Genomic DNA, 23,515 nt, shown 5'->3' with positions numbered 1-23,515 from the left:
CATCTGCCAAACTGAGAAAGACTGATTTGAATGCTGATTTGCATATATTTGCCTTTGGAGATAACTGCTGTTTGAAAGGTTCTCTTTTGTGCTGTCCTGGGAACGTTTGCAAATTTGAGAGTTAACCAATTATGAAGTAGCCCTTGGGAACTGATTTGAAAGACCAAGAGACTACCTTATGTTTATTAGTAATTTTCTCACCCTAAGAGTAAAGAGGCCTCTGTCTGATAGCCTTTTCCTTTGAAATGATTTCTGGATATTTACTTAAGAGAACTGGCTCCTACAGGTTTTCCTTGAGAAGACTGCTCCTCTTAGGCCTAATCCTCAATAAACCTGGAAAAAGCAGATTTAAGGTGACCATAGTGATCAAATATAGCCAGAGTGAACAGGAGGTAACTATAACATAACAAATTCACATATATACCGCAGTAACTTCTCAGTTCAATGTGGTTAACAACAATCAAGAGACTGTATAAGCACAGTATATTATAATCACTTTCAGAAGAATTTGTTAAATAAATAGGCCTTTAGCATTTTTCAAGAGGAAAGATAGGCATTAGAGATTGTTATCAGGACAGAAAAGGGTTTATCCCATGATCCAGCATGAAAAAATAAAATTCTATGAAAAAATCTTTTGTATGTGCAACCTTTTATAGTAGGAAAAGTAAATTATCTAAAATACCGAGAAAAATGTTTTCTGTCAGTAAATTTAAAGTGATCAATAATATAATCAGGTATAAGGCCAAACAATGTCTTGTAACAGGTACAAGCTAACTTGAATAATATTCTTGCTTCAACTAGGAGCCAATGTAGCTTCCAATAGAATTTAGTTACATGATCAAATTTTTTCATATTGAAAATCAACCGAACAGCCATGTTCTGAATGACCTGCAACCTTTTGATATTCTTTTTACTGGAGTCCATGGAACTCAAAATCAATGATTGTACCAGTAGTCTAAACTAAAGAAGGATCAAAATATGCCCTAATCATTCGCAATTTCCATAGCATAAAATAAGTTTTCCTAACAAGTGCATTAATTTAAGCATTGAGTAATAGGTTTCGGTCTAAATAAACCTATACAATTTGTCCAGCCTGAAGCTGAGAGGGGACACGGCCAGGACAAATGTCAGAAAGTTCTGCTTTACATAGCGAGTGGTGAACGCCTGGAACTTTCTCCCGGAAGAGATGGTGGAGGAAACCACCATTCTAGGATTTAAGGGAAAATTGGACGCGCATCTTCTTGCAGGACATATTGAGTGATACGAGTGAATAAGGTATTCACCAGGGTACACCTGGCTGAGCCTCCGCGTGTGTGGATCACCGGACTGGATGGACCCCAGGTCTGATCCGGTGCAGGCATTTCTTATGTTCTTATAACTGGCATAATAGAGTATGCAATGCTGTTCAACTTTATAGTGTTCTCTGTGATCTTACTGGAAGATGAGGCCAGGAAGATTTTAGTTTGTCTGGGTTGAGTTTGAATTTAAAGTCTTTTATCCAGGAGTCCTCTGTCTGGATTATAAAAGAGATAAATTGTAGTGTCAGCTAACAAAGATAGGATTGGGACTGCAATTGTTATATTGTCCGCATAGCTATAGTGAATGATTTTAAAGGAAGCTAATTGAGTTCCTAAAGAAGCTAAAGATTAAATAGTGTTGGAGAAAGAGGTGATTCCATTTAAATGAATAGTTTTCATCTTTACAAACCTGATAGGTACGACTCTCTAGAAAACCTTTAAATCACAGGAAAACATGTCCTGATATTCCTATAGCATCCAGACATCTCAGTAAGATCTCATGATCAACGAGATCGAATGCACTGCTAAGATCAAACTGAAGAACTAAGGTACTTTTACTTATGCTGAATGGTTGGTGAAGATGATCTAACACTGACATTGGTACAGTCTCTGTGCTATGGAAAGAGCGAAATCCTGATTGGGATGGATGAAAGACTGAGGATCTAGATAATTTCTCAATTCAACACTCACTAGTCCCTCCATTATTTTTTTTATACAGAATGGAATAGTTGCAATTAGACAATAATTGCAATGAGGACTGAAGACTCTTTTGAATTCTTGGTTATGGTTATATCGTATAGACTTGAATATAAACCAAGATTTTTAGGCCAAAAATATGGCCCAAAAATGGGAGTCATTGCTCATATTTGGATCATCATCCCCCCCTGCCCCCTCCTGGACTTGTTGCAGGCTTCCGCCGGGCCTGCCATATGGCCTGGTAGGGTGAGCCAAGACAGGAGGGATCCCTCCTGTCTGGCCGACTCTGCCAATTTTTTTACCTACCTCCCGCCTCCCCCCATGTACCTTTTTGAATTTCTGGTGGCCAGCAGTGTACCGGGCAAGAGCGAGCTTTCCATGCTCCTGCCCATGCTTAGCCCCTCCCTGAATGGCCGCCTCGACTTCTCATGGCCCAGCATTAGCGAGCTTTCCTCACTTCTGCCTGGTGCTGAGCCACTCGCTGAATGGATGCCTTGTGTTCTCATGGGACTCGTGAGAACTTGCAGCAACCATTCAGTGAGCAGCTCAGGGTTAGGCCAGTACAACACTGGACCACCAGGGATTCAAAAAGGTACATGGGGGAGACAGGAGGGAGATTAAAAAATTGGCAGAATCGACTGGGACAGGAAACAGGAGGGATCCCTCCTGTTTTGGCCCACTAAGTCATATAGTAGGCCCAATGGAGGCCTGCAGGACATCAGGAGAGAGGGGGACAGGGCAGGGAGGGAGGCTGGGTGAAGAGCCTGTCAGGGTAGGGAGGGAGGCCATTCAGCAGTAATATTGTAATCCAATTAAACACATCTCTTCTGAATTTTAAAGGAGCTAGGGGGCAATTGTCTAAAAGACAATTAGATTTTATATATTTATTACATAACCTGTCAAATTCTTCCCAATCTGGAGTTTTAAACATTATGTCTGCCTGATAAGAAGCTGTTGAATAAAACATTTTGGGATCTGAAATGTCAGTACCAACAAAGGTTTGTCTCAGTTTTTGCAATTTTGAGCAAAAATATTGAGCCAATTCATCTGAGTTAGGTCCAGAAACTTGTGGGGCCTGTTTTTAATTACTCACATCAAATATTATATTAACCAGCTTAAATAATTTTTCAGTGTTAAGTACAATGGTACCAATTTTAGAAGGATAGTAACCGTGTCTTTTCTCTTTGATTTTCCTTTTGTAATTCTGCATATTAGCTCTTCAGATTTCCCTGTCCTTGGTCTTCCCTGATTTATACCATAATCTCTCTAGATGTCTAGCTGATTGTTTCAATTCGAGAAATTCATATTCGTACCAACTTTGATCCCTATGTTGTCGTTTTTTCCTAATAGTTTGTATAGTGGCTATGGTATCTAAAGTGTTTATGCTAAAACTCTCCCAATGCAAGTAAAAATCTACATTTTTAGTGTCTTGGAATGAAAGGTTATAACATTTCTAAAATTCTAAAGAATCAATTTGTTTTCTTACTTTGATAGTCTGTTTTGAATTCTGGATTCTAGGATAGTACGATTTCAGCCAGCTTAAATTAAAATTAAACAAAATGGGGCTCATAATCAAAACTTAAACACATCTTAAAACCCACCCAAGTCGGCACTTGGATGACCTAAAAGAAAGATCGTCCAAGTGCCGATAATCAAACTGACTCTCTGGACATGTCACAAGACTTTTTATGTCTCTGAATGCCGCTGTGCACCCAGAGCTGAAAGGAGCATATCTGGAAGAGTGGTTAGGGCAATATGTAGGTGGATGGGGGTGGGCTGACCTAGACTTAGTCATCCTGCAGGGATAATCAAATGTTTTACTAGACATCCTGGATGAAACTTAAATGTTGTGAGTTAGATGATATAAAATAGGTATAATTGCCAAAAAGATATCCAAAATGACCAGATAACCACTGCAGAGACAAAATAAAGATCCACAAACACTCCCCCAGTATTTACTGACCTCCTTGCACACCCACAAAGATCGGAATACAAAAAGTACATACCTGTCTCCAGAACATCAAAACCTGGTATAGGAAAGCCTAGTAGAGCCTAGGAAACCTGCCTAGGAAAATTACCAATATAGTTTTACACTTGCTCTAATTGATATGACTAGGCTCCCTACAGTAAAACCTTGGTTTGCGAGCATAATTCGTTCCAGAAGCATGCTTGTAATCCAACATAGAGAATGACACGGGGAAAAAATCTGTCCCCATCACTGCCCCATCACCAGACCACCATCCCCTTCACTGCCCCGTCCCCGCGGTCCCCTTCACCGCCCCATCCCCGTCCCTTCCGTTCCTTTTACCGCCCTGTCTCCATCCCCACAGCATCCACCCTACCCTCTCGCCACCTCACTGCTCTTCGGCACCACTGGCGTGGTCCGTGCATCTCCCTCACTCCCCCTTACCTTTGCGGCACATTTTAAGGTTTGAGTAGCTTGTTGAAAGCCGCTGGAGTGTTCGTGCAGTCGCGTGCGTGTGTGGGCGGAAGCTTATACTCTGACACAACCGGAAGTTGCGTCAGAGGAGAAGCTTCTGCCCACACACGCACGGCTTTCAACAAGTCTCAAACCTTAAAACGTGCTGCGAAGGTAAGGGGAGGGAGGGAGAGAGATTCGGGTAGGTAGGAAGGAGGGAGGGGGCCATGAGTGATTGGTGACCACGCGCGTTCCCTCCCTTAACTGCGGTGACAAGGCCATTCACCACTCCATGGGGAGATGGATGGCCTTGTCCCCGTACCTGTGGTGAGCACCTTTCCCCCCTCCACCGTTTTGGTGGGTTACCTGCGGCTACTCGCGACTAGCCGCGGGTAACATCTACTGCGTCATTCTCTAATCCAAAGTACTCGTACATCAAAGCGAGTTTCCCCATAGGAAATAATGGAAACTCAGATGATTCGTTCCACAACCCAAAAACTATAATACAAAATACTATATGTACTTGTATTGCAAGACCTCGCAGTGTCAAAGAGAGAAGACCCATTGGCTCAGTTGTGATGATGTGATGCGTATATACTGTATGTACTCGCATTGCAAGACATTGCTTGTATAGCATGTTAAAATGTAATAAAATGTTTTACTTATCTTGCAAAACACTTGCAAACCAAGTTACTTGCAATCCAAGGTTTTACTGTACATGTTTTTGAAATATTTCCAGACCCAGACCAATCCCACCTCTGGAAACAGCTCCCATAAGAACATAAGAATTGCCGCTGCTGAGTCAGACTAGTGGTCTATTGTGCCCAGCAGTCCGCTCACACGGCAGCCCCCAGGTCAAAGACCAGTACCCTAACTGAGACTAGCCCTACCAGCGCACTTCTTGTTCAGCAGGAACCTGTCCAACCCTGTCTTGAATCCCTGGAGGGTGCTCTCCCCTATGACAGACTCTGCAAGAGCGTTCCAGTTTTCCACCACTCTCTGGGTGAAGAAGAACTTCCTTACGTAGGTATGCACATGTGGATCTTCATGCATATTTTTGAAACATCATGGAGAGTAATTTTCCAAAAGCCCATTCCATTGGGTAAAGCTCTGTTTTACCCATGAAAAAGGCCTTAAAATGATCATTTTATAATGTGTTAAAATATCTTAAGCTAAGATATTGCAGCTGTTTTTTGCCCCCCCCCCCCCCCAAATCAGTTGCTTACAGACTACTGTGAACACATGATCTTTTAGTTACAGCTGTCTGATAGCTTCTGAGTCAGCTACATCCACAAAACCACAACTGTCTTGGCACAAGTGCAAACATAATTTTACTGTGCAAGTCAAATGTACATGTTATGCATCTGTGCATGACCAATATGATGGGGGAAGATGTATATTCCCTATAATGTTTGAAGGGGACTATATATAGTTCATCACTTAGGTTGAAGCTGGGGATGTTAGTGCAGGTCAGTGTCTAAATCCAATCAGACGGCAATACAAATAAATACCAAGCTAAGTGAAACACGTAACCAGGAAAACCCCTTTTATGACTAGACTCCCAGTTTCATGCCATGAAATGACTGAGAATTGTAGTTCCCTAATTACTAGTGTATAGATCTGAAAAGCCAGCATGTAGCCCATTTTTGCAAATTCTCATTTTCCAACTGTTTATACTGTTAAGCTTGCAAAAACACAATATCACCACAGTCTAGAAATATAAGAGGAAATGCATCAAAATCTAAATGTAAGAATCATCCTATCAATCAAGACAACCTATTTCCAAAACATTAATATGTAATTTGCAGGACACCGGCAGAGGAAGGATAGGTTTATACAATGCAATGGATGAATGCAAATCGATGTCCACAAATAGCAATATAGGGATATATGGTCAGCAGTTTGTAAGCCACTTATAGCCGCGGACTGAATTAACTCTGGATATTCAGTGCTATGCCATGGCCAAATATGCTAATTTGCAGAAATTCCGAGCACCTCTCTCACGCGGAGTTTCTGCGAATTAGCATATTTGGACTGTTTAGTTTTTTCTACGAATCCTTACCTTAGGACTATCAGGGACCCCTGAGGAAGACATTCTTGTCGAAACACGGACCGTGTCCTAGAGGTTTTTATGTGGCTTGTGGAGGGGGAAAGGATTAGGAGAACTAGGCTCATAGATGGCTCTCATAAATCTAGGCAAACATTTGACAGTCCTAAATCTCTAAGCATAACTTGTAATCTCCTAATTTAAGATGAATTTTCAGCGGAAACATTAGAAACTCTTACCAAAACCTGCCAAAATGTGCAAATTACACAGATTTTCCCACACGCTTCCTGCAAATTTAGTGCATTGTTTTCAGGGCATTTTCTGTTTTGATTTTGTAGGTCATGTCCTAATACTACCATTAGTCTGTGAGACTTGTAAAAACTTAACATACGATCACTTACTGGCAAATTCTATATAGTCCACCTTTAAAGTTAGGCATCGACAAGGGCACATCTAGCTGATGCAGGCACCTAACTTACCCCACTTTTATGAAGCTGCGTTAGGCTTTTTTATTGCCAGCCACAGAGGCGAAAGCTCCAACACTCAGAATTCCTATGAGCATCAGAACTAATACCGGCGATAAAAAAGCCTGCGGGTTCATAAAAGGGGACATGAATTAGTTAATAGGATTAATTGGCACCAGTCAGTGTCAATTAACATCTCATAATTGCCGTTAATTGAACTTAATTGAAAAGTAGGAGCATAACTTGCGAAGTAGGCGTCTATGGTTAGGGGTGGATGGTGAATGTTTACGAGTTAAGTGCCTCCTTTTGAATTAGGCAAACATATCTCTGGCATAAACATAGTGTGCTTGAGGGCTCCTTTTACAAAGGTGCGCTAGCAGTTTTAGCGCGCCCTAAGCGTGCGCTAAAATGCCGCTTGCGCTAGCCGCTACCGCCTCCTTATAAGCAGGCGGTAATTTTTTGCCTAGCACATGCTACAGCGCACGATAATCTTGTGCGTGCGCTAAAAACGCTAGCGCACCTTAGTAAAAGGAGCCCTAAAGTTAGGACTTCTAGCGACACCTAACGCCGCTTAGATTGCGCTAAGCATGATTCTGTACAATGCACCATACCTTTACAGAATCACACTGGTTGATGCTGATTTTTAGGTGACCTACTGGTATATAGAATCGAGCCCTTAGTGCCTTCTGTTTAGAAAGCAGTATATGTTCCTGTGCTATGGCTGCATTAATGAGTTGGCATATGCTTTTTTTTTTTTTTTTTTAATTCTTTATTCATTTTTACAACTTACAACAAGTGTAAACAGAAATAACATTTAAACTTACAGACATCACTTGAATTTCTATTACAATCATCTTAAATTAATGAAATTTATCCCCCCTCCCACCCTTACCATATCATATGTAATCATGTATAACTTATAATATATTCTTTTCTACTAATCCAAGCACATAATGTAAAATCAGAAAACCCCCCACCCTCTCAGTTACACTTATGTAAACAAGGGAAAAGTGCTATTCTGTTAATGGTCCCCAAACATCTTTGAATTTATTAAAATGTCCTTTCTGTATGGCTAATATTCTTTCCATCTTATATATATGACATAAAGAATTCCACCAAAAATTAAAGTTTAATCTACTCCAATTCTTCCAATTAAAAGTAATTTGTTGAATGGTGACTCCAGTCATAATTAGCAAGAGCTTATTAGTTTTTGAGGATATTTGACTCTTTGCCCTCATTGACATGCCAAATAAAATAGTGTCATATGATAGGGCTACCGGATTGTCCAATAAATTATTTATTTGGCCCCATATTGATTTCCAAAAATCTAAAATAAATGGACAATAGAATAATAGATGATCTAAAGTCCCACCTTCGAGATTGCAGTGCCAACATCTATCAGACTTAGAGCTATCTAATTTATGTAAAAGAACAGGGGTCCAAAATGCTCTATGTAACAGAAAAAAACAAGTTTGTCTCTATGTAATAGAAAAAAACAAGACATTGCCCATCTCATCCTCCAAGACCAAATTTGTGGCCATTGAGACGCCATAATTTGATGCTTGATCTCAATGCTCCAAATGTCTCGAAGACCAGTTTTTGGTTTTTTATTTATAAATCCAGATATTAATTTGTACCACTGTGCGGCCTGGTGTCCCAGGAAGTCCACCTGAAAGCATAAGAACTCTAAACTATATTGATTAGTGAGATTTTTCCATTCAGGGAACCCCGCCTGAATAGCCAGTTGCAACCATCTATAACTTTGTGAATTATTAAGACCATATTTATATTGCAACTGTGAAAATTCAAGCAGTTTACCATTAGAAATAACATCTTCTAATACATGTATTCCTGCAATCATCCAATGCTTCCAGATGACTTTATATCTGCCAATTTGAATCTTGGAGTTCAGCCATATAGTTTGATTTGTTGATTTATTAATTGGAATAGGTGTTGATTGCTCACATATCTTATTGTTTTCCATTTGTTTACAAGTAGTCTATTTTATTTATATATTCTAGGCATTTTGATACTAAGTACATGGCATAATCGCAGAGGAAACATAAGACGCCATTCCAACCAAAACCAACCTGGGATATTATCAACAGGCTCTGGGAGGATCCAATACATACCCTGATGCATAATATAGGATTGATGATACCTATAGAAGTTGGGAAAATTTACCCTTCCCTCTGTAATCGGTTTTTGTAGAGATACTAAAGCAATTCTAGCCTTTTTACCCAGCCAAATAAATTTTGTTAGATTACAATTTAACTTTTTATAAATTGACCCCTGAAAAAAACAGCAACATACCCATTTGATAACAAACCACAGGCAAAATCATCATTTTAATAGTTTGGACTCTTCCCCCACCAAGACAGATGTAAAGGATTCCATTGCTCACACATTTCTGTTACCTTCTATAATAAAAATTTTTAATTCACTTTCATTGTTTCTTCCAACGTATTATTTATCCAAATGCCTAAATATTTTATTACGTCCTCTTTCCATAGATAATCCTTTTGTACAATGGACATTAAGTGGAAGAACTTCTGATTTACTCCAATTTACCTTGTATCCTGAAAATTTTCCAAATTTCTCTATCAATTCTAATAAGTTTGGAATGGTTGTTTCCGGATTTCTTAAATGAAGCAATATATCATCCGCATAAGCAGATGATATATTGCTAGGAGTGTATGGCGCAGTGGTTGAAGCTACAGCCTCAGCACCCTGGGGTTGTGGGTTCAAACCCCACGCTGCTCCTTGTGACCCTGGGCAAGTCACTTAATCCTCCATAGCCCCAGGTACGTTAGATAGATTGTGAGCCCACCGGGACAGATAGGGAAAATGCTTGAGTACCTGATTGTAGAACCGCTTAGATAACCTTGATAGGCAGTATATAAAATCCTAATAAAACAAAACAAACAGAAACTTTATATTCCCGATCTGAATAAGGAATGCCCTGTATCTCCTTCACTTGCTGAATAACTAATAACAAGGGTTCTAATACAATATCAAAAAGTAAAGGAGACAAAGGACAGTCTTGTCTAACCCCCCTCTGCAGATTAAAACGCTCTGAAAAATTATTATTAATATATAATCTAGCAGCAGGCGAGCTATACAAAGTTTGGATCATTTGTAAAAATCCAGAACCTATACCAAGCCATTCCATTGTTTAATACATGAAGGCCCACTCCACCCGATCAAAAGCCTTCTCTGCATCTAAGGATACAGAAAATGCCGGATCATTCATAGCTTTTGTTAAATTTAACAAAGCTAATCTGGTGTTATTAGAGGAATGTCTCTGAGCAGCAAACCCTGTTTGGTGCATACCAATGATAAAAGGGAGAGCCTTGGCCAAGTGTAAAGCCAATGTTTTAGCTAGAAGTTTTCCATCTACATTAATTAAGGAAATAGGCCTGTAATCTGAAACCAATGTAGGATCTTTATTTGGCTTCGGCAAAACTATAGTAACAGATTCTGCCATAGTACCTATGACACAACCATTAGTTAGTTGGGCCTGATATAAATTTAACAGATAAGGTAATAGGATATTTAGAAATGATTTATAAAACTCTACTGTGAAACCATCACCACCTGGAGCGGATCCAATTCTAAGGAATTTCAAAGCTGTTTGCAATTCTTTTAGTAATATTGGCTTTTCTAAACTTTCTTTTATATACTGGAATTTTTGGTCCCTTAATTAATTTCAAAAATTCGAAACCATCCTTTTTATTATCTAAATAAGGCTCAGAAGAATACAGGTCTTTGTAAAAATTTAAAAATTGTTTTAAAATCAGTCCAATTTGAGAATATGTATTCCCTTTTTCATCTTTTATCGCCACCTTCTCCTCCATTTTTTTTAATTGAATTAAGAGAGATTTATTTGTTCTGGATAGATTTTACCTTGCTCACTGTGCTTATCTTTGCAAAACCTGATCATGAATCCATCTTAATGAGACCATTTTTTTAGAAGTTTGTATCTTTGTCTAGTTCATTGGATGTGTGCTCCAGTGCTTGAACAGTAGATTTTCAAGCTCCTGATGCAGGCATCTTAGCTGAAAAATGGTCATGTTGAGCCGAGCTTCAGAAGATCATAATAAAGCAGTTACATCCTTTTCGCTTCTTTGTCATCTCCGCTGTTTGTGTCACCTTCTTCTGCAGCCATCCCAGTGATCCTTCTTCTGAGCCAAACTGAACAGTCTGCCCAATTGTAAAGATCCTGAAGTCTCGGGCTAATGTAGTGTTGGTCCTTTCATTTCCCAGAAGAAATGATTGAAATTGGAAAAATAACTGCTTGTAAAGCTTAGCAGGGAGCAGACATCTTAGCTTTGTTTCCTAAGCGCCTACTTTGCATGTATAATCCTAGGAAATTTTATAAGCACTTCCTAAATATGTAAAATATTATTATACATGCTCAAGTGCCTTAGGGGTCCTTCTACTAAGGTGCATTAATGGATTTTCATTCCTGTGGGCTGCCTGGCATCTTGTGCATGCTAAATCCATTAGTTGCCTTAGTAAAAGGACATGTACTGTATATACTCGAATATAAGATGATCCAAATATAAGTCAAGATACCCTTTTTCCCCCAAAAAAGGAGGAAAAAAGTTTACTCGAATATAAGCTGGGAGGAGGGGTTAATATTCATGTACCCTGTCCTGCCACACTCTGCATCCAGCCTCCCTCACTCCCTGCCTTGCCAGGCTCTCTACCCTGTCACTCCTCCCTCTCTGCCAGGCTCTCCACCATGTTCCTCCTCCCTCCCTGCCATTTTCTGGCCCAAATATCTTGTCTTATATGCGAGTATATATAGTAATTGCCAAAAACAGTATCGACAATGGTACTTGATTTCTTTTTTTTTTTAAACTTTATTTAGTTTTTAATGCCACCAAAAAGTGCAATACAATTTACATACAAATAATAATAATCAAATAAGCACTTATAAACAATCAGAATCTATAAAAAAAATAAAATTCCCTCCCCCATCCAACATTACCATCAGGAATAATACCAAAACAAAAGATATACCCCCTCCTCCCACTCCGATTTCAAGATCTGATAACGAAGAAAATTTTTCTAAATGAAAACAGGAAAAGAAACAGAATAATTTGGTGCATCATTTGCAAAAGGCCAAAAACAAAAAAATAAAGCTGTATGATGGATACGAAATATGGTCCCAATATTCAGCCTACAGTAGTCAGCAAATTTAAAGGTACTAACTGCTGCAGGCTGATTGTAACCCAGATGATCAATGCTGGAATTAATCTGGGCACTGAATATCCAGATTTTGCCTGGCTTTTGGAAGTTATCTGGGTGCCAAATGATAACAGACTGATATCCAGATAACCAGCAAGATAAAGTTAGACAGTCTTTTGGCACTTCTAACTCCCTCCCCCCTCCCCTCCTTTTATGAAACTGTATTAGGGTTAAAAAAAAAAAAAATCGTAGACCGCAGCAGTAAAAGCTCTGACGCTCATAGAATTCCTATGAGCGTTGGAGCTTTTATTGCAGTGGCCACCAATAAGAAGCACTAATGCAGCTTGATAAAAGGAGGTCTTTAGTTGAGCATTTACCTAGTTAGCGAACAGAAAATTGCCACTAACTTGGTAAATTCCAGCTCTACACAGATTCTTCCACCATACCACCAGGCCAGGCACTAACTGGACAGCGTTGTGGCAGTCTCCCCATATTTTCAGTGGCACTATCTAGTTATATGATAATGAAAATCTGGTGATCACCCAGTCAGCACAATTTAACCAGGCAGAAATAAGGAAAAGGGGATGGGACATACCGTCTTTTTGTGGTTAGCAATTAAAGCAGTTTACATATTGTATACATCAGGTACTTATTTTGTTCCTGGGGCAATGGAGGGTTATGTCATTTTACATATTGGCCCTGTACATTTAAAACTCTTTAAAATAGAGTAGTTATCTCACATGTTTGTTTACAGCTAGTAAAATAGTATTGGCATCCTTGTGGAAAAGAAGTGCTACCCCGACAAAGGGCAATGTACGAGCTACGACAAGTAGATTATGCGTATCAAATGTCCCAACTTACTGTGATGCCACATGGACGAGTGGTACAGTTTCATGAAGTATGGAATATTTATAAAGATTGGAGAACCTGATCCTGGTTACCATTTGAAAACACCCCCTGGTCATGCACTTCAATTGCAAACTGCCAAATGACGTTCCTCCTAAACTTCATATTGAGCCACTGGAATCAACTGTCCCCGCAGATCAAATCCCTTAAAGCACAGTTCTTCAACCGCCGGTCCGTGGACCGGTGTCGGTCCGCAGGAAATTTTTGCCGGTCCGCACAGGGCCGGCAAGACTGACTGACTTCAACTTCCTGCCGGTCCGCGCAGGGCCGGCAAGATCAACATCCGAAGTCTGCACTGGGACGGAGAGATCTTGGGGAGCCTCCGACAGTGGCTTTTTCCCCTCTCTGCAGCTCTCCTTTACTTCCCAGCGCAGCGATTCACGAAGGCAGCCTCGGGGCTTTTGCTGAGTCGCGGCTGCCTCTGTTGATGCAACTTCCTCTTTCCTCAGAGGCGGCGCAACCCAACAAAGGACCCGAGGCTGCCTTCCTGAATCGCTGCGCTGAGAAGTAAGAAGAGCTGCTGGGAGGGGAGAAAGCCACTATCAGAAGCTGGTGGGCAAGGAAAAAAAAGGGACAGCTGCTACTGGAGAGGGAGAAGGAGAAGGAGAAGGAGAGATGCTTCTGGGAAGGGAGGAGGGAAAGGAATCTGGGAAGCTGCTGGGGAAGGAAAAAAAGGGACAGCTGCTACTGGAGAGGGAGAAGGAGAAGGAGAGATGCTTCTGGGAAGGGAGGAGAGAAAGGGATCTGGGAAGCTGCTGGGCAAGGGAAAATAAAGGGACAGCTGCTACTGGAGAAGGAGAGTTGCTTCTGGGAGGGAAGGAAGGAAAGGAATCTGGGAAGCTGCTGGGCCAGGAAAAAAAAAGGGACAGCTGCTACTGGAGAGGGAGAGGGAGAAGGAGGAGAGATGCTTCTGGGAGGGGAAGAGGGAAAGGGATCTGGAAGCTGCTGGGCAAGGAAAAAAAAGGGACAGCTACTACTGGAGAGGGAGAGGGAGAAGGAGGAGAGATGCTTCTGGGAGGGGAAGAGGGAAAGGGATCTGGAAGCTGCTGGGCAAGGAAAAAAAAGGGACAGCTGCTACTGGAGAAGGAGAAGGAGAAGGAGAGATGCTTCTGGGAAGGGAGGAGGGAAAGGGATCTGGGAAGCTGCTGGGCAAGGAAAAAAAAAGGGACAGCTGCTACTGCAGAGGGAGAAGGAGAAGGAGAGATGCTTCTGGGAGGGGAGGAGGGAAAGGAATCTGGGAAGCTGCTGGGCAAGGAAAAAAGGGACAGCTGCTACTGGAGAGGGAGAAGGAGAGATGCTTCTGGGAAGGGAGGAGGGAAAGGGATCTGGGAAGCTGCTGGGCAAGGAAAAAAAGGGACAGCTGCTACTGCAGAAGGAGAAGGAGAGATGCTTCTGGGAGAGGAGGAGGGAAAGGAATCTGGGAAGCTCCTGGGCAAGGGAAAAAAAGGGACAGCTGCTACTGGAGAGGGAGACGGAGAGATGCTGCTGGGAGGGGAGGAAGGGAAGAGAGTTACTGCTGGACAGGAGGAGGAGGGAAGGGAGAACGAAAAAAGGAAGGAAACAGCTGGCAGAGAGATTAGAGGAGGGGAAGGGGAGACACAGGCATGAGAAAGTAGAGAGCTCGATGATAGGAAGGGGTCAGCAGAGAGGGACAACGATGATAGATCTGGTGTAGGAGAGATAAAAATGAAGAGAGCAGTGAAGCTAGAATGAATCATGTAAAAAGGAGAGAGGGGGCACAAGCTGGATGGAAAGGGAGAGGGGCATAGAAAGAAGACAGATACCATATGGAAGGGGGAGAGGACAGACGCTGGAAGGAAGAGAGTGAAAAGAAGATTGAAAACAGAAACCAGAGACAACAAAAGGTAGAAAAAAATAATTTTATTTCTATTTTGTGATTAGAATATATCAGATTTGAAATATATATCCTGCTAGAGCTGGTGTTAGACATAACTGGGGTCTGCAAAACCCAGGCAGTGCTTCTTTAGCTTCCAGCTGGCTTAGGGCGCTCTCTGACCAGGGGGCAGTTGCCCTAGTTGCACTCCCCTAAAACTATTCCTGTCATGTGTGACTGCAGTATTCTGTTAGCATGATATTTCTGTGTAGCATTCTGTAATAATTTGGCTTGTTCAGTTTTCTTGATAGTAGAGGGGATATATGTGAAGAGGAGGGGAGATAGGGGTTTTGTTGATCCTTGCTCTGAATTATTTGTATTTATAAAATGACAATTGTACAGAATATTGTTTCTTTTTATACTTTAATAAAATACATTCAATATAAAATCATAACTAAGGCTTGTGTGGATGGGATCAGATGATTTGTGGGGACCGAGCTCGCGGAGATGGGGCGGAAATGGGGTTTTTTAAATTTTAGTCCTAGTAGTTTGCCGGTCCACAAAATAATTCTTTTTTTTCTGCCGGTCCACGGGTGTAAAAAGGTTGAAGAACACTGCCTTAAAGGACTCCTCAACTTTAGAAAAGCAATAAAAACATACCTCTTCACCTAACTCCCCTGCCTAAGGCCGATAGATTACTAAGAAATATTAATGTACTGTATACACTTCCCCCTCCCCATTTGCGGTTTCTGCACTCGCGATTTCACATAATCGCGATTTTTTTCTGGGGAGGGGGAAAATTAAAAAAAAACCATATTTTTTACCTCCCTGCCGCCTTCCCGGCCTTACCTGGTGGTCTAGCAGGCTTTTGGGGCAGGAGCGATTTTCCTTTGCTCCTGCCCCGTGCAGGTCGCCATGAGGAAATGGCTGTAGGGAGTTCCCGTCGTAGTCTTGAGAGACTACGGGAACTCACAGCAGCCATTTCCTCATGGCGATCTGCACGGGGCAGGAGCAAAGGAAGATCGCTCCTGCCCCGAAAGCCCTCTAGACCACCAGGTAAGGCCGGGAAGGCGGCAGGGAGGTGGGGGTGGATCAGAGCAGGATAATCACGGTTTTTCACCATTCGCGGTCTGGCTCTGCCCGTATCCCCCGCGAATAACGAGGGAGAAGTGTATTGGTACTAGATCCTTGGTATGTGGCAGGTTAAGATAAACCTTATATTGATAAACCCTACACTGTAACTAGGGCAAATTTATGCTGTAAACTGCATATTATGTATATTGGTATTAGATCCCTTGTATGTATCAAGTTAGGATAAAACTTGTAATGAAAAACCCTATACTGTAATATGGCAAATTGTAACCTTTTTAACTGTATATTATATATGCTAACCTGTAACCCATCCTGAGCTCTTTGGGGGAGAACGGAATAGAAAACAAATTAAATAAATGATAATAAAAATTGGTGACTCTGATCCTGGTTAGCAATAGATTGAAATATTTATAGGTTTGCTATATAGTTAATCTATCTGTGATTGTATGGTAAAATGAGGTCATTATATAACTGCGTGCTGGTATTGGGTTAATTAACTTGCTTATTTGGAAAATGTAATAAAGAATTTGGGGAGAAAATAAAATGGATATTAAGCCAGAGTTGCAGTTGTCCAATTCTAGGAGGGAGAATTCAGGTCAGTCCTGGATTTCTCATGACACCATTATGATGTATATGGGACCTACAGCTTTGATTTCACTGGGTAAAATCAGAGACTACAAATACCACACTGCTTTGTGATGTAAAATCAGAAAGGGCTAAAAGTTTCCCTCCTGGAATTGATTGCCAGCTATGCTGTCAATTCCATTAGGCATGGTCATATTTGCAGTTTGCGAAAAGTGAAAAAGGAATTCTTATGGCTGTATGACACTGCATCTCCTACAGTCATCACCCAGGGGATTTTAGCACTTAAGGGCAAATTCTGTAAGAAGCACCCAAAAGGTAGGCGCCGAATTAGGCACTGTTCAGTGTGATTCAAGTAAAATTGGGTGCTGTTTAATGAATCACGCTAAGTGGCACCTATTTTGGAGGCTCCCAATAAATAGGCCAGATCTAGACACAACTGAGCCTATCTGAGCACTTAAGCACTCAAGAGCAGCGATTCTGCAAAAAGGCGCCTAACGTGTAGACACGCCCACACCTAACTTGCATAGCGCCTATTTTTTTTGAAGGCCACCTAAATTTATAGAGGCGCCTTATTGCAAAATCGCTCTTTGTTGATAGGCGCCTACGTTTCAATTATTGCTGATTAAAAAGCTTAATTGAGCTTGTTAATCAATTTAGATAGGCGCCTATCTAGTTGGGCGCCTCCAAAATAGGTGCCTAACATTAGGTGTTGGTTACAGAATTTGGTCCTTAATCCTCCACTGCCCCCAAGTACATTAAATAGATTGTGATCCTACTGGGACAGATAGGGAAAATGCTTGAAGTACCCGTATGTAAACCACTATGAGTGCGGTTGTAAAACTACAAGTCCCAGTCCCTTTCCCTTTAGCTCCAAGTTAGCCTACTGACAAGTCTGCCTGAAGATGTCTCTGTGGGAGATGCAAAACACTATTTTGAGCCAAGGAAGGTAGGGGAAAACTAAGCCAGGATAGAAAAAAACATTTACTAAATGCTCAAAACATGTCTTGAACAACCCAAAGTCTGGTGTGGTTTGAATCCATCGCCACTGTTTACACTGGTAGAGACAGCTGCATCAAATTAAACTCGTGAAGTTCTTGAAGTACCTAAGTCGTAAAATAAGCCACTGTTTGAAAAAAAAAAAAAAAAAATGAAAACAAACAAGTTCAGGGTGTTGCTTAATGTTCCTTCTCTCCATAGCTTCCCTCTCATGCATGCTTCACTTACTACTTACTTACATGCTGCTGTTAGTTTCATAAATTACATAATTTACCCTGTTGATGAAAACTGAGCGGAATACTCTCTGTCACACTGCCACCAATTTTCTCAAACGGTGAATGTTCCTTCATGAGAATCTCACTACCACAACAAAAACCCTCAACGTCATTCCTCATCTTGTATTTAAACCAGCTGACAGACTGCTGAAGTTGTGAAATGGATTTTTTTTTTTTTTTTTTAATCTAGAGGCCTGTAAAGTCTGAGGGTCAGGACTTGGGAAAGATGTTGAAAAGAATATGGGGCAGTCTTCAAACTGTCGACATCATTGCAAAGTTCATGTGTACATTTATTTAATATTTTAATTCATTTTCTATCCCATTCTCCCCATTGAGTTCAGAATAGCTTACAGTTTAACATACATATTATAGTTAATGGGTTACAATTTGCCATAGTTACAGTGCAAGATTTTTCAATACAAGTTTTTATCCTAATGCAATACATACTGAGGATCTTTATAATCCATCGACCATAGGCAGGGGAATTAGGTGAAGAGATGTTTTTATTGCTTTCCTAAAGTTCAGGAGCCCTTCAGGGATCTGATTAGTGGGGGCGGTTGATTCCAGTGGCTTGGTATGAAGTGGGAGTAGGATCGTCATTTGGCAGTTTGCAGTTGAAGGGATGACCAGGGGGGTGTTATGAGACGTATTTCATCCTGGGAACAGAGGAACCTGTCGGCATGTATGGAGAAAGCTTGGTTGTCATGGAGCTTGGCACCATGTTGTACAAGGATTTGAATGCTAGCATCAGGTCCTTGAAGACACAATGTTTAGCTATGGGTAGCTAGTGAGCTGATGATAGAGTCTGGGATACAGGATCACGGGCATGGATGTTTTGTAGAAATCTGATTGCTGCATGTGATACATGCTGGGGACTAAACTAAACTAAACCTTAGGTTTGTATACCGCATCCTCTCCATAATGATAGAGCTCGACATAGTTTACAGGAGTTGGGATAGAAAGGAATTACAATGAGGGTTAAAGGTCAGAGTAAGAAGAATATTAAAGGGCTTAGTATGCCAGAAATGGAGTAAGTATCACATTTTTTTAGAATAACCAGGTTTTCAGATGTTTGTGGAAAAGTTGGAGAGAGCTCAGGTTCCGAAGAGGGGAAGTAAGGTTGTTCCAGAGCTCAGTGATTCTGAAGGGGAGGGAGATCCCTAGTTTTCCTGCATGGGAAATGCCTTTTAATGAGAGGATGGATAGTTTTAATTTGTGGGTGGGTCTGGTGGTAATAGGGTTTGAGGAGTTCCAAGAAAGTGGGATAAAGGGAGGGAGGATGCCGTGTAGGATTTTGAAAGGTAGACAGGCGCATTTAAAGTGGACCATGGCGATTATTGGAAGCCAGTGAAGCTTGGACAGGAGCGGAGAGACATGGTCAAATTTGCTTTTTAAGAAGATAAGCTTAGCCGCGGCATTCTGAATCCGCTGAAGTCTGTGAAGATTTTTCTTAGTTAGGCTTAAGTAGATAGAGTTGCAATAATCCAATCTGGAAAGGATGATGGATTGGACAAGGACGGAAAAGTGTTTTTGATGGAAACAGGATCTTACTTTCCTCAGCATGTGGAGGCTGAAAAAACATTTTTTTTACTAAGGAATTGAGGTGGTCGTTGAAGGACAGTGTAGAATCAATGATGATGCCCAGGACCTTGCTTGAGAACTCAAGCTGCAGAATGGAGCCAGAGGGCAGTGGGATGGAGGTGGGTAATTGGTCTAGTTTTGGGCCGAGCCAAAGTTGTTTTGTTTTGGACTCGTTCAGTTTCATTTGCACGGTGTGGGCCCAAGATTGGAGGTTCATTATTCAGGAGGATATGTTGTCAGGGAGGTTGGTGAGGTTCAAATCGGTCTCGAGGAGGACGAGGATGTCATCAGCGTAAGTGTAAATTGTTTCTAGGGGGGATAGAAGGAGGAGTTTTAGGGAGGACATATAGATGTTGAAGAGAATAGGAGATAGAGGTGAGCCTTGCGGGACTCCACATATCGGTTTTCAGGGGGGGGGGATGAGGTGCCATTCATGTTGACAGTATAAGAGCGAGAATGTAGGAATTTTGAGAACCAGTCTAGGACTGTGGAGTTAATGCCTATCTCAGAGAGTTGGTAAACTAGAATATCATGATGGACAATGTCAAAAGCAGCGGAGAGGTCGAATTGTAGGAGGACGGCGAACTTATTACGAGAATGAAGTTGTTGAACCTTTGAGATTAAGGAAGGACCTGCCAGCAATTTTCAGGAGGATATCCAACGGATGGCTCCAGCCCCGGAGGCAATAGATCAGCTACCCCTGAAGAAGCGCAGAGTGGTAGTCATTGGGGACTCCCTGCTGTGGGGCACCGAGGGACCAAAATGTAGACCAGATCTACAATCAAGAAAGGTTTGTTGTCTGCCAGGAGCCAGGATCTGGGATGTGACCACCTGCTTAGGAAGACTGATCAAGCCCCAAGACCACTACCCGATGCTTCTCAGCCACGACGGGATGAACGACACTGCCAGGAATACCCTGGAGAAAATACCTGAAGACTTTAGATCCCTGGGTGAGAAGCTGAAGCGGATGGAAGCCCAGATGGTCTTCTCCTCCATCCTTCCAGTGAAAGGCAAGGGAAGAGCCAGGAAAGATCATATCCAGAGGACTAATGAATGGCTACATGGATGGTGCAGAGAGATTAACTTCAGATTCCTGGACCACGGAGAGGCACTTCAGGGACTACAGGGATCAGACGGGCTCCACCTGACCAGGAGAGGGAAGAACGTCTTTGGACGACGACTGGCTCGCCTGCTCCGAAGGGCTTTAAACTAGGTGAGTTGGGGGAGGGTACCCACTCTTATCCTGGTGTGGTAAGTAACCATTCTGGTGGGGTAAGTAACCACTCCATTTCTGAGTCTGAGGTAAGTACTCATGTTACAGACAGTACTGTAAGGGACAAACTAGCTCAAATGGGAAAATCTCCATGCAGACCTGGCAAACATAGAGTATGGAGGGCTATGTACGTCAATGCCCACAATTTAGGCAATAAAATTCTGGAATTGGAGACGGAAATGAGGAACGCCAACCTAGACGTGGTGGCAATATCTGAAACCTGGTTCTCGGATTCCCATGGACGAGATATGGCTATACCAGGATATAACTTGCTCGGTCGAGACAGAGAAGGCTATACGGAGGAGGGGTAGCGCTATACATCAAGGAGGACATCAGGAGTTACCAGGATCACAGGTGTCAAGTACATCGGGGAATCCCTCTGGGTGAACCTGGCCAGGGGAAATGACAAATGCCTGTATCTTGGTGTTGTATACAGACCTCCAAGACAACAGGACAACATAGACAAAGAATTAATTGAAGACATCGAGACCATCACTCTGCGTGGAGACATTGTACTGCTGGAGGACTTCAATATGCAGACTGGAACAAACTTTCCGCTATGACCAGCGGCAGCAGAAGGTTACCAAACTCCATTCGGGGAGCATGACTCAAACAGATGGTATTGGAGCCCACCAGGGATCAGGCGATCCTGGACCTGATACTCACCAATGGAGATAGTGTCACAGAGGTATTGGTAGGTGATGCATTGGCCTCCAGTGACCACAACATGGCGTGGTATCACCTCAGGAAGGGTTTCACTAGGTCAAACACATTAACAAAGGTCCTCAACTTTAAGGGCACTAACTTCAAGAGCATGGGAGATTTTGTCTATGAGATGCTGCAAAACCAGGACATGACAAATAGTGTGGAGGTACTGTGGTCAGCTCTGAAACCTACCCTACAGGAAGCAACCAACCTCTATATAAAGACCATGAGTAAACAAAGGAGAAATAATAAACCCCGGTGGTTCTCTGCGGAGATCTCAGAACTCGTAAAACAGAAGAAAAGAGCATTTGTATCCTACAAACAATCACAATGACTGGAAGCTAAGGAAACCTATCTGGTGAAATCTAGGACTGTTAAGGCAGCAGTCAGATATGCCAAACTTCGGATGGAAGAAAATTTGGCTAAGAATATTAAAAAAGGGGATAAATCTTTCTTCAGGTATGTTAGTGAAAGAAAAAAGAACACAGACGGAATAGTGCGCCTAAGGAAACCCGACGGTAACTATATAGAATCGGACTCCGATAAAGCCGAACTACTCAATGAATACTTCTGCTCGGTCTTTACCTGTGAGGTGCTAGGTTCCAGTCCACAGCTGCAGACAAGGGAAAGCTCAGAAGACCCGTTCCGGAATTTTGAATTTACCGCCAGCAGCGTCTACCAAGAACTATCAAGGCTCAAGGTGAACAAAGCCATGTGACCGGATAAACTATACCCCAGAGTGCTTAGGGAATTGAGAGATGTCCTGGTGGAGCTGTTAGCTGCGCTCTTTAATCTTTCCCTAAGCACGGGAAAAGTCCCATTGGACTGGAAAACAGCTGACGTCATTCCGCTCCAGAAAAAGGGCTGCAGGTCAGAGACTGCAAATTACAGACCGGTAAGTCTCACATCAATAGTGTGTAAACTTATGGAAATGTTGATTAAACACAAATTAGATACGATTCTAAACGACGGGAGGCTGAGGGATCCCCACCAGCATGGATTTACAAAGGGAAGGACTTACCAATCCAATCTAATCAGCTTCTTTGACTGGGTAATGAAAAAGCTAGATAAGGGAGAGTCCCTGGATGTCGTGTATTTGGACTTCAGTAAGGCTTTTGATAGTGTCCCACACCGTAGGTTATTGAACAAGATGAGTTCATTGGGATTAGGAGAAACATTGACTGCATGGATTAAAGACTGGCTCAGTGGCAGACTTCAAAGGGTGGTGGTAAATGGTAATCCCTCCGAAACGTCAGAAGTGATCAGTAAAGTGCCGCAGGGCTCAGTCTTGGGTCCAATCCTATTTAATATCTTTGTACGGGACCTACCTCAGGGACTTCGAGGTAAAATTGCGTTATTTGCCAATGACGCTAAACTTTGCAATGCAGTGGGCAGAGTAACCTTGCCCAAAACTATGACACAGGACCTACTTTTAATGGAAAAATGGTCTAATATTTGGCAACTGAGTTTTATGGCAAAAAGTACACGGTTATGCACCTTGGTAGTGGAAACCCATGCAGAACTTACACCTAAATGGTGAGACCTTAACAAGAACTGTTGCAGAACGGGACCTGGGAGTAATCATTAGTGAAGATATGAAGACTGCCAATCAAGTGGAGAAAGCTTCATCCAAGGCTAGACAAATGCTGGGTTGCATCCAAAGAAGTTTTGTCAGCCGAAAGCCTGAAGTTATAATGCCGTTGTACAGGTCCATAGTGATACCCCATCTGGAATATTGTGTTCAATTTTGGAGGCCACACTATCAAAAGGATGTGCTGAGAATGGAATTGGTTCAGCGAATGGCCAGTAGGATGGTCTCATATGAAGAACGCCTAGGTAAGTTGCAGCTATACACTCTTGAGGAACGCAGAGAGAGGGGAGACATGAAAGAGACGTTCAAATATGTTATTGGCTGTATTGAGGTGGAAGAAGACATCTTTTTTCCTCACAGGACCTACGACTACAAGAGGGCATCCGTTAAAAATCAAGGGTGGGAGATTTCATAATTCAGCTGCTAAAGTTCTGATGACTCACCATCCTCCTGTTTAAAAGGCAGCAGTAAGATTTTTGAGTAAATGGGTTTATTATTCAATGACTACTCTTATTGTTACCCAAACTTGCTCCTTAAAAGGAGAAAATTATAATGGT

General features: G+C 42.0%; 1 long non-coding RNA gene across 1 annotated transcript in view; it reads left to right on the top strand.

Moving 5' to 3' along the window:
- Window positions 1-272: 272 nt before the first annotated feature.
- LOC117358849 overlaps window positions 273-23,515 on the top strand; it is a 38,619-nt gene continuing 15,376 nt past the window's right edge. Inside the window, exon 1 of the long non-coding RNA XR_004539106.1 lies at window positions 273-392. This is a non-coding gene — a long non-coding RNA (uncharacterized LOC117358849). The remainder of the gene's footprint in view (window positions 393-23,515) is intronic.

This window comes from Geotrypetes seraphini, chromosome 4, assembly GCF_902459505.1.
Source record: "Geotrypetes seraphini chromosome 4, aGeoSer1.1, whole genome shotgun sequence".
NCBI lineage: Eukaryota > Metazoa > Chordata > Amphibia > Gymnophiona > Dermophiidae > Geotrypetes > Geotrypetes seraphini.
Note: the sequence above shows the minus strand (reverse complement) of the source record. Positions and strands in the feature narration are given on the sequence as shown.